This window comes from Cetorhinus maximus, chromosome 23 (assembly GCF_964194155.1).
Source record: "Cetorhinus maximus chromosome 23, sCetMax3.hap1.1, whole genome shotgun sequence".
In the NCBI taxonomy this organism is placed as follows: Eukaryota; Metazoa; Chordata; class Chondrichthyes; order Lamniformes; family Cetorhinidae; genus Cetorhinus; species Cetorhinus maximus.
In genome coordinates, this window is record NC_135901.1 from 50,926,155 (window position 1) to 50,938,309 (window position 12,155).

Here is a 12,155-nt window from a genome sequence, read left to right on the forward strand (position 1 = left end):
TGTTGGCACATTCACACTGGGGAGAGGCCAATCACCTGTTCTGAGTGTGGGAATGGATTCACTCAGGTATCCACCTTGGTGACACGCAAGTGAGTTCAAACGCAAGTGAGCACCATTTGGGTGCTCTCACTGTGGGACTGGGTTCAGGCAAGCATCTAAACTCACTGTACATCAGGGCATTCACAGTGGAGAGAGACCATTCCCCTGCTCTGAGTGTGGGAAGCGATTCATTCAGTCATCGAGCCTCTTGAAACACCAGCGAGTTCACGAGTAAGAACAGTGATTGAATTTTGCAGCTAATCACATCCAGGACTGAACCATGTTCATTGGGGTCTGTTTCTTCTGATGTTTATAAATTCCAGATAGATATTGGGGTTAATGTTGTGGTCAAAAGTCAAAGAAAACAGTTTTTTGTTAAATATAATGATGCTGAGTCTATTAATACAGCGCCACTTCACAAACCTTTTCCCAGTGAGACCCCATTGTAATGCCTCCGACTTGGTGTGACCCTAGAGTGAAAATGTGGGTGGTACAGGAGATGTTGAGCGGGGCAGTGACTTCAGACAGACAGTTTGAACAATCATTATTGTACAGAGAACAATTGACACAACTAAATCTGAACGTTTAACTCGCTGACCCCCTGGATTAGAACATCTTGCAGAAGTGTACTTCCATCAGTCTCTGTGGTGCAATTGCTTAGCACGTTGAGTGTTAACTGAAAGGTTGGTGAGTTGAGACCATCCGGTGTGGGGGGGGAGCTTTCATTGATTTCTCTCCGTCAGCATTCATTTTCACACAATTCCGATTGTTAATGGGTTCATGGGCTGCAAGAAAATATCTCCCAAATGTTCCCAGCTCGACTGTTATCCAGTGAGTTCCCGCACAAACAGTTTTATTTAACGCATTCATTTCAAATATAATGAGAAAACAATTATAATTACCATGTACCTACCTCTAAGCCATTAGAAATCTCTGAAGTTATTGTATTCAGACAAACCCATCAATTCTTCCCTCTTCCTCAGCTCCACAGTGAGTGAGACAGGGAAAAGCAGAAAAGCAGCAATATTCCGGCCCCGCACTCTCCAATCACCCGCTGCCAGCAGAAAGCGGCTCAGCAGCTTCAGTCAGCGGGTTACTGCGCATCCCTGGGACACAAGATACTCCAACCCGGGCTAAACCTCACAATACACCGAGCACAGGCTCAGGATAATGCAGGTAAATTATATCCCGGTCACTAAACTTCCGAGCAGCATTTACAGAACACCGAGTGAGTGAGTCACAAATAAAAGTCACACAAACTTTCTAAATCTTTTCACTGTAAAATTCCTTCACTTGGCTGAAAAGCTGACTGTTCTCAATCTGAAAATGAGCACCATGAGAATGATCTAATGCATAAGATTGTGGGAGAGTATTCGGGAACTCCTCCTGAACCTTATTCACATCAAAACGAGCTGTGAGGAAACGTTGGATAGTATGGGTTTGACTTTTTTGGAGCAGAGGAGGCTGAAGGGAGATTTATTTGAGGTGGAAAAAATTATGAGGGGCGGTGATAGAGTGGATAAGAAGGAGCTATTTCCGTGAGCAGAGACATCAATAGCAGGGACATAGATTTAGAAAGAAAGAAATCCTCACATTTAAATAGCACCTTCCCACACCACTGGAATCCCAAAATGCTTTTCAGCCAATGAGATATTTTGGAAGTGCATTCACTGTTGTAAAGCAGGAAATGCAGCAAACTCCCACAGACAGCAACATCATAATGAGCAGAGAATCTGTTCTTGAGATGTTGATTGAGGGATAAATATTAGACAGGACACGGGACTCTTTGTGAAATAGTGACATGGGGTATTTTAAATTCAGTTGAGCGGCCAGAGGGGACCTCAGTTTAAAATCCCAAGGAAACACCTCCGCCAGTGCAGGATTCCCTCAGTACTCTGCTGGATGGTTAACTGATTGTTGTGCTCAAGTCTGAGTATTGGGATTTGACGTCAGAACCTTCCAACATAGAGGAGAAAGTGTTACTAACAGAGTCACAGTAAAACCAACAATTCAACTTAACAAAATTAATGGACGGATTAGTGGGGAGTTGTCGAGCAATTTATTTCACTCAGATGTGTGGGGTCTCGAGCTCACTGACTGAGCTGTTGGCAACCCCCCCACTGGATTAAAGAAAAGAAAACTTGGAAAATGATTTGAGCTGATGTAACCTACACAGCTTCAGACCAAGAGCTAGAACGTGAGATTGAACTGGATTGTTCTTTTATATCATAAATAATAATAATAATATAAAATCAAAATATTGTGGATCCAGGAAATCTGAAATAAAAACAGAAAATGCTGTAAAAGCTCTGTGGAGGGAGAAACAGAGTTAATGTTTCGAGTCAGAATGACCCTTCTTCAGATTGTTCTTTTTCTGTCAACATGGACACGATGGATCAAACGACCACCTTCTGGGTCGTAAATATTTCTATGTTTCGGTATTTCGATGTTTAAAAATTGAGACTTTTCCTGCATGATTTGTGTGTATTTGCTCAATAAAATCTCTGTAATTGTGGGGAAGGATTGAGAGTTTTCAGTGTGGGTCAGAAGTCATATGGGTCAACAGAGAAGCAACACATTTCAAATCAGAGCAGAAATAGACGACAGGTACAGAATGGCTCTCCCACCTTTTGTTTATTTACTCGTTCCATTACCACAGCTTTTGCCTTGTGTCCTTATCCCTTCTGTTATTTAATCTCTTCTGTATTCACCCAATCACAAGCCTTTTCTTCTGTTCTTTCCCCCTCTCCCATTCCCTGTTTGTGTTCTTTCCTAAAATCTATTGTATCTCTAACTTATTTTCCAATTTAGTTGGAAGTTCAGTGACCTGAGCCGTTAAATTTTTCTCTTCCACAGTCTCGGCCTGACCACTGAGTATTTCCAGAATTTTCTGATTGGGAATCAGGATCACAGCTGGTGGAATTTAAATTCAACGAATCAATCAAAGCTTGTAATTGACAGTCAGTGTCAGCAATGGCAACTAGCATTGCCAGAAAAACCTATTTGGTTCATTATTGCCCTTTAACAATGTTAAAAAAATCCATCTTTAAAAATTGAAAGCGTTTCATCCATAATCAGCACATTCTTAATGGCAAGACGCTGTTTAAATGTTCCATGTATGGGAAAAAAATCAAATGTTCACCCGATCTGCTGAGATTCCAGTGAGTTCACATCTAACGGTAGTGGTTTGTTCTGCTGGTAATTACATTCAGGACAGAACTATGGTGCAGGGCGTGTACACTTTGGTTTATAAATCAAAGGATTTAATCATTTTACATCTGCCCCTATGGCTCCATCGCAATCAAATCACAAAACATTATTCCATGGCGGGACTATTACCCAGCATTCGGAGCGACACAGAATGTGCCCTATCCGTACTACAGGAAAAGGCTACGCATGCGCCCTGGTTTGCTTTGAATGGCGCATGCGCAGCGGATAGTGCAGGGTTTGTGATCATCTCGGCTCCGCAACTTGTGAGAAATAACCGACTGGAGGAAGGTAATGGAGGCGGCGGGTTCATGAACACCCAGTGGAGGCCCCAAACCCACAGTAGGAATGTACAGGTCCCACGTTTGCTGCGAATTCGGCGGCAGCTGCGGGGCCTCTTCCGCCCCTCACATTTCCGCATTTATAGGAGGACATTGTGCAGCAGGGCGCATGCGCGCTCATTCTGGTCCAGAGAGCAGGAGGAGAGGATGTTGTGCATTTCTATCCTGGACTGACAGGGATGGAGTTTGGAAACTCCTTTTACAGGGGGTTAGAAGGGAACGATTTACACACAGCAAATTCAAACCAAGAGAAATGTTTGTCTCTTCTCAATTTCTATTCTGGACTGACAGTGATGGCTATTCTAAATTTCTATCACAGGGTATGAGAAGGTGCGGATTAGCAGACAGGAAACTCAATTCAAGAAACACATCAAGAACTGAAAGATTCACTCTGTTTATCAGGAACTGACTATCATCAGCATTTGAATGTGGAAGGAATAAGGTTTGTCTGTTCTGCCTGTGGGAAATGATTTCAATCATCGCAGGGACTGGAAAAACAGAGGGAGAAACTGTTGAGGGATTTGAAAACAAGGATGAGAATTTTAAAATTGAAGTGTTGCTTCACTGGGAGCCTGTGCAGGTCAATGAGCAGAGTGGTGATAGGGGAGTGAGACTTACTTATGATTTTGAATACATCTTCAAATCTGAGGGGTCTGGACAGAGTGGAAAGGCAGAAACTGTTCCAATTGGTAGAAGGTTCGAGAACGAGAGAGCACTGATTTAAGAAAAAAGAATCAATGTAGACATGAGGAGAAACTTTTTCACACAGCGAGTGGTTAAGATGTGCTGTCTGAGAGTGTGGTGAAGGCAGCTTCAATTGAGGTATTCAAGAGGAAATTGGATGATACCTGAAAAGGAAGAATGTGCAGGGTTACACGGAGAAAGTGAGGGAATGGCACTAAGTGAATTGCTCATTTGGAGAGCTGGCACAGACAGGAAGGGACGAATGGCCTTCACTGCTCAAACAACTGTTATACAGAGAGTGAAGTTTTGGATGATCTCAGGTTTATGGAGTTTGAATGTGGGAGGTCGGATAGGAAAGTGTCAGCAGAGTCACGTCTGGAGGGAACAACGGAATGGATGAGAGTTTCAGAAATGGTTGAGGTGAGGCAGAGGCAAAGCCGGGCGATGTTACTGAGGTGGATCCACCCGATCACAGACCTTCCCTTTTGTTCTTCCCTCACAATCCCCCTTTCATTGACTCAAAACCTACTACATTTCTATCTTTCCCCAGTTCTGAGGAAGGTTCATCAGAACCTGAAACATTAACCCTTGTTGTCTTCACAGATGCTGCCTGACCTGCTGAGTATTTCCAACAATTTCTGTTTTTATTACTGAGGTGGAAATAGGCGGTCTTGGTGATGATGTGGGTTTGTGGCTGGAAGCTCATCTTGGGGAAAATATTTCACCATGGTTGTGAACAGTCTGGTTGCCAGGGAGAGGGATGGAATCGTTGGTTCTGGATTGCACTTTGTAGTGGGGACTGAAGACAATGGCTTCAGTCTTCCCAATACTTAAATGGAGGAAATTTCTGCTCATCCAGTACTGGATGTCAAACAAGTTAGGACGGTGTGTGACTTGGAGGGGAACTTGGAGCTAATGGTGTTCATATACACCTGCTACCCTGGTCCTTCCAGGTCAGGGGTGAGGATCCTTTTTCTTATCACGGGCCATTCACACATAAACAAAATCAGTTGCGGACCACACACCCAGAAAAATTAACATTGTGGCTGGAGCTTTAGTACATAGAACTGCATTGTCAACTTGCCATCTGCTGATTTGGAGCTCTTCCCACAGAACAGCAACCACAGCCAAACATAATGTTTCTCAGCTTTCCTGGTGCCATCCTTTTGTCGAAATTGGACGGCGAGTTTCCCAATCCAGAAGTCTAACACTGTCTGAAAGTTCACCCGGGATTTCATTGTTTTCCCACAGCATCGTGGTCAGTTACAGAGACAAACGAGCAGCCGTGCTGTCATGATGAGTTTGTACAGATCTCACTAAAAATAGAGACTGAGACAGCAAGAAAACAAAGTCATTTCGGCAATAGAGAGATCTGATGCTGTGTTCAGACCCTACGCAAAACATCGGAGCGAATTTTACTCTTATAACTCTTGCTGCGGGCCGCATAAAATTGAGCAATGGGCCAGATCCAGCCCACAGTCCGTGGTCTCCCCACCCCTGCTATAGGTGGAGGTTTCGTCAAAGCTCTGGTTGGGTTTTAGGCAAATAAAATCCCTCTCATTTCCTCTCTCCTGCTCCGACCACTCTCTCACTCGCTCACTCTCTCTCTCTCTCTCTTTGTCTCTCTCTCTCCCCCCTCCCATAGAGGCCAGAGTCTTGTGTAGGCCCAGACCGAGTGGCAGGTTCCCTTCCCTGAAGGACATTAGTGAACCAGTTTGGTTTTTATGACAATCCTGCAGTTTTCATGGTCACTTTTTCCTAATGCCGGCCCCACAATGACCAGATTCATTCAGCTCAATTTCACAACCTGCCTTTGTGTTTTTGTGGATTTTCTCTCTCCTTTTATTCTGTTTTAAACCAATTTCACAGGGTATGAGAAGGGAAGAACTTGCAATCAAGGAACTCAAACCAAACATCACATCAGGATCTGACGGAATCGCCCAATTTATCATAATCTGAATATCTTCGGATTTTGAACATCGAAGTAAAAAGCACCATTCAGAGTGGGGACAAAACCTGGAAATGTGGGGACTGTGGGAATGGATTCAATCGGTCATCCCACCTGCTGATGCACCAGAGAGTTCATAAGACCATAAGACATGGGAGCAGAAATTAGGCCATTCGGCCCATCGAGTCTGCTCCGCCACTCAATCATGGCTGATAAGTTTCTCAACCCCATTCTCCCGCCTTCTCCCCATGACCTTTGATCCCCTTACCAATCAAGAACCTATCTATCTCGGTCTCAAATACACTCAATGACCTGGCCTCCACAGCCTTCTGTGGCAATGAATTCCATAGATTCACCACTCTCTGGCTAAAGAAGTTTCTCCTCATCTCTGTTCTAAAAGGTCTTCCCTTTACTCTGAGGATGTGCCCTCGGGCCCTAGTCTCTCCTACTAATGGAAACATCTTCCCCACGTCCACTTTATCCAGGCCTTTCAGTATTCTGTAAGTTTCAATCAGATCCCCCCTCATCCTTCTAAACTCCATCGAGTATAGACCCAGAGTCCTCAAACGTTCCTCATGTGTTAAGCCTTTCATTCCTGGGATCATTCTCGTGAACCTCCTCTGGACCCTCTCCAGGGCCAGCACATCCTTCCTGAGATACAGGGCCTAAAATTGCTCACAATATTCTAAATATGGTCTGACCAGAGCCTTATGAAGCCTCAGCAACACATCCCTGCTTTTATATTCTAGTCCTCTCGAAATAAAAGCCAACATTGCATTTGCCTTCCTAACTACCGACTCAACCTGCAAGTTAACCTTAAGAGAATCCTGGACTAGGACTCCCAAGTCCCCTTGCACTCCAGATTTCTGAATTCTCTCCCCATTTAAAAAATAGTCTATGCCTCTATTCTTCCTACCAAAGTGCATGACCTCACACTTCCCCACGTTGCATTCCATCTGCCACTTCTTTGCCCATTCTCCTAACCTGTCCAAATCCTTCTGCAGCCTCCCCGCCTCCTCAATACTACCTGTCCCTCCACCTATCTTTGTATCATCTGCAAACTTAGCCAGGATGCCCTCAGTTCCTTCATCTAGATCATTAATGTATTAAGTGAAAAGTTGTGGTCCCAACACTGACCCCTGTGGAACTCCACTAGTCACCGGCCGCCATCCTGAGAAGGACCCCCTTATTCCCACTCTCTGCCTCCTGCCAGACAGCCAATCTTCTATCCATGGTAGTACCTTGCCTCTAACACCATGGGCTCTTATCTTACTGAGCAGCTTCCTGTGCGGCACCTTGTCAAAGGCCTTCTGGAAGTCCAAGTAGATAACATCCATTGGCTCTCCTTTGTCTAACCTACTCATTACCTCCTCAAAGAATTCTAACAGATTTGTCAGACATGACCTCCCCTTGATGAAACCATGCTGATTTTGCCTGATTTTACCATGCACTTCCAAGTATTCTGAAATCTCATCCTTAATAATGGACTCTAAAATCTTACCAACGACTGAGGTCAGGCTAATTGGCCTGTAATTTCCCATCTTTAGGCTCACTCCCTTCTTAAACACGGGGGTTACATTAGATATTTTCCAGTCCTCTGACACCCTCCCTGACTCCAGTGATTCCTGAAAGATCACCACTAACGCCTCCACTATCTCTTCACCTATCTCCTTCAGAACTCTGGGGTGTAATCCATCTGGTCCAGGTTCTTTATCCACCTTCAGACCTTTCAGTTTTCCTAGCACCTTCTCCTTGGTAATGGCCACCATACTCACCTCTGCCACCATACTCACCTCTGCCCCCCTCTTGAACTTTGGGGATGTCATTCCTGTTTTCCACTGTGAAGACTGACGCAAAGTACCTATTCAGTTCCTCCGCCATTTTTTTGTTCCCCACTACTACTTCTCCAGCGTCATTTTCCAGCGGCCTGATGTCCACTTTTGCTTCTCTCTTACCCTTTATATAAGTAAAAAAAACTCTTGCAATCTTCTTTTATAAGTTGTGCGTTGAGTTAGAAATGGTCCTCCGACATTGGCCTAAAACTACAGATTTTGACTGTTTGTTCCGCGCAGCTCCTAATGTTCAGTTTCATTACAGCCAAAAGTATTACATATGAGACATCACCTGTTCTGTGTGTCGGTGTGAAAAGAAATCATGCTGCGTCATTCCACAAAGATAAAAGATGTATCTTCACCAGAATGTTTCATTTTATTTTATTTACTCATTTTCAAACTGTAACTACAGATCGTCAAATAACGTAAATATTCATTGATAGTATATTCTGTTGTGTGCTCTTGTTTAGAAATTCATGTCATACTAAACATTTCTTTGCTAAGATGGGCACGTTTGTCACCACAATCACTTAATGTCAGTCATATCTCTATCTGAGACAACGTCTAACTCACTGAAACGTATTGATTTCTCTCTCTCAGATAAAAGCAAAATACTGTGGATGCTGGAAATCTAAAACAAAAGCAAAAATACCTGGAAAAACCCAGCAGGCCTGACAGCATCTGTGGAGAGGAGCACAGTTGACGTTTCGAGTCCGTGTGACTCTTCTTCAGAACTAAGGAAATGGAGAAATGCGGTGAAATATAAGCTGGTATTGGGGGGTGGGGCAGGTTGAGCTGGATAGAAGGGCAGTGATAGGCGGAGGCAAAGAAGAGATGTCATAGACAAAAGGACAAAGAGATGATGACGGTGGTGATATTAGCTAAGAAATGTGCTAATAGGTGACAATAAGGGTAGAAATCAGGACGAGCAAGGTAGAGATAGCCCTAGTGGGGGTGGGGTGGGGGGGAAGAGATCGAAATAGGCGAAAAAGTAGAGATAAAACAATGGATGGAAATACATTTAAAAATAATGGAAATAGGTGGGAAAAGAAAAAAATATATAAATTGTTGGGAAAAAAGGGGGATCGGAAAGGGGGTGGGGGTGGAGGAGAGAGTTCATGATCTAAAGTTTTTGAACTCAATATTCAGTCCAGAAGGCTGTAAAGTGCCGAGTCGGAAGATGAGGTGCTGTTCCTTCAGTTTGCGTTGAGCTTCACTGGAACAGTGCAGCAGGCCAAGGACGGACATGTGGACATGAGAGCAGGGTGGGGTGTTGAAATAGCAAGCGACAGGGAGGTCTGGGTCATGCTCGCAGACAGACCGAAGGTGTTCCGCAAAGCGGTCACACAGTCTGCGTTTGATCTCTCCAATGTAGAGGAAACCGCATTGGGAGCATCAAATGCAGTAGAATAAATTGAGGGAAGTGCAAGTGAAATGCTGCTTCACTTGAAAGGAGTATTTTGGCCCTTGGACAGTGAAGAGGGGGGAAGTAAAGGGGCAGGTGTTGCACCTTTTGCGGTTGCATGGGAAGGTGCCGTGGGAGGGGGTTGAGGTGTAGGTGGTGATGGAGGAGTGGACCAGGGTGTCACGGAGGGAACGAACCCTGCAGATTGCCGCCAGGGGGTGGGTGAAGGGAAGATGTGTTTGGTGGTGACATCATGCTGGAGTTGGTGGAAATGGCGGAGGATGATCCTTTGAATGCGGAGGCTGGTGGGGTGATAAGTGAGGACAAGGGGCACCCTATCATGTTCCTGGGAGGGAGAAGAAGATGTGAGGGCGGATGCGCGGGGGATGGGCCGGATACGGTTGAGGGCCCTGTCAACGACCGAGGGTGGAAAACCTCGATTAAGGAAGAAGGAGGACATGTCAGAGGAACTGTTTTTGAAGGTAACGTCATCAGAACAGATGCGACGGAGGCAAAGGAACTGAGAGAATGGGATGGAGTCCTTACAGGAAGCGGGGTGTGAGGAGCTGTAGTCAAGGTAGCTCTGGGAGTCGGTAGACTTGTAATGAATATTGGTGGACAGTCTATCACCAGAAATTGAGACAGGGAGGACAGGGAAGGGAAGTGTCAGGAATGAATCATGTGAAAATGATGGAGGGTTGGAAATTGGAAGCAAAATTAATAAATTTTTCCAGGTCCAGGCGAGAGCATGAAGCAGCACCGAAGCAATCATCGATGTACCGGAGAAAGAGTGTGGGGGGGGGGCCGGAGTAGGACTGGAACAAGGAATATTCCACATACCCCATAAAGAGACAAGCATAGCCGGGGCCCATGCGGGTACCCATAGCCACACCTTTTATTTGGAGGAAGTGAGAGGAGTTTAAGGAGAAATGGCTCAGTGTGAGAACAAGTTCAGCCAGACGGAGGAGAGTAGTGGTGGATGGGCATTTTTCGGGCCTCTGTTCAAGGAAGAAGCGGAGAGCCCTCAGAGCATCCCAGTGGGGGATGGAGGTGTAGAGGGATTGACGTCCATGGTGAAGAGGAGGCGGTTGGGGCCAGGGAACTAGAAATTGATGATATGATGTAGGGTGTCAGAGGAATCACGGATGTAGGTGGGAAGGGACTGGACAAGGGGAGAGAGAATGGAGTCAAGATAGCAAGAAATGAGTTCCATGGGGCAGGAACTGGCTGACACGATCGGTCTGCCGGGACAGTCCTGTTTGTGGATTTTGGGCAGGAGGTATAAGCGGGCCGTCCGAGGTTGGGAGACTATGAGGTTGGAAGCTGTGGAAGGAACGTCTCCAGAGGAGATGAGGTCAGTGACAGTCCTGGAAACAATGGCTTGATGTTCAGTGGTGGTGTCATGGTCCAGGGGCAGGTAGGAGGAAGTGTCTACGAGTTGACGCTCAGCCTCTGCGAGGTAGAGATCAGTGCGCCAGGCAACAACAGCACCACCCTTGTCAGCAGGTTTGATGACAATGTCAGGGTTGAACCTGAGAGAACGGTGTGCAGCAAGTTCAGAGAGAGACAGGTTAGAGTGGGTGAAAGGAACAGAGAAATTGAGATGATAGCTTCCCCGATGGTCAGGATTCGGCACTTTATCAGCATTAGCCTGGGTTCGATTCCCAATCAGGGAATGTAGATTTTTTTATCTTGTTAAAATGAGTATTAATTACTTATTGATGGAAACGATTTAACAACTCCACCAGAATCAGTGGGGTGATAGTTGAAGTTTCACCGCAGAGTTGGAAATGTCATATTTGGACAAGTCGAGAACAGAGACAGAAGTGGAGTGAAAGAAGGAGAAGAGAAGGGCAGGGTGCAAATCACTGACCACAGAGATGGTGGCGCCAGGAAAAATATGGGTGGGAGAAGGGCAAATTTTGCTGCCTACTGTTTGCTCTGACATAAATATCACCCCTGATGGATCAACCAATCACTACTGCTCTTTGACAGCAGCACGCCCGGCCGAATGGCCTCTTTCTGTGCTGCAACTTTCTATAATTTTATGTTTCCCAACAGCACGGGTCATTCTTCCATTTTATAACCCACTCGAGCGAGATGTACTTTCTTACCTTGTATTCGGCTCATTTGAAACCAAAACACATAGCAAATTCAGCGAGATTTCTTGTCATTTCCAGCATGAAATTTGTCAGGAGACTAATTGAACGACACATTAATGGTGCCAATCCTTCACTGGAGCTCACCGCGTCCAAAGAGCACTGTTATCATCTGCCTGTTATGTAACTTCTTGCAGTACATCTGCTGAACAATATAAGTTTATCACAGCTCTGCTTTCTTCACAGTGAAATCCAACGTGAAAATGTGAGCATTTTCAAAGCTGAACAACGGAGACAAGACTGGAAGGGAAGTGTGATTGTGGATAATCGGCACTGTGCACATTCCTGTAATCAGTACTTGGGCGAATCAGGAAGATCCTGGGGTCTCTGTAAGCTGCTATCTGTAAACCGATCACGTTCTGTTTTACGTGCGCACCATCTGACTGCGTTTGCATCAAGCAGCTAATTGACCTGGACGGGCAGAAACAGCTGGAGGCGAATATCTGTCCTGCACAAGTTGCACAGCTAATTCAACAACCCCGCCTTTTCTCCACAGCCATTTATATTTTATTGTCTCTCAGTATTACTGTTAAAGTGAAA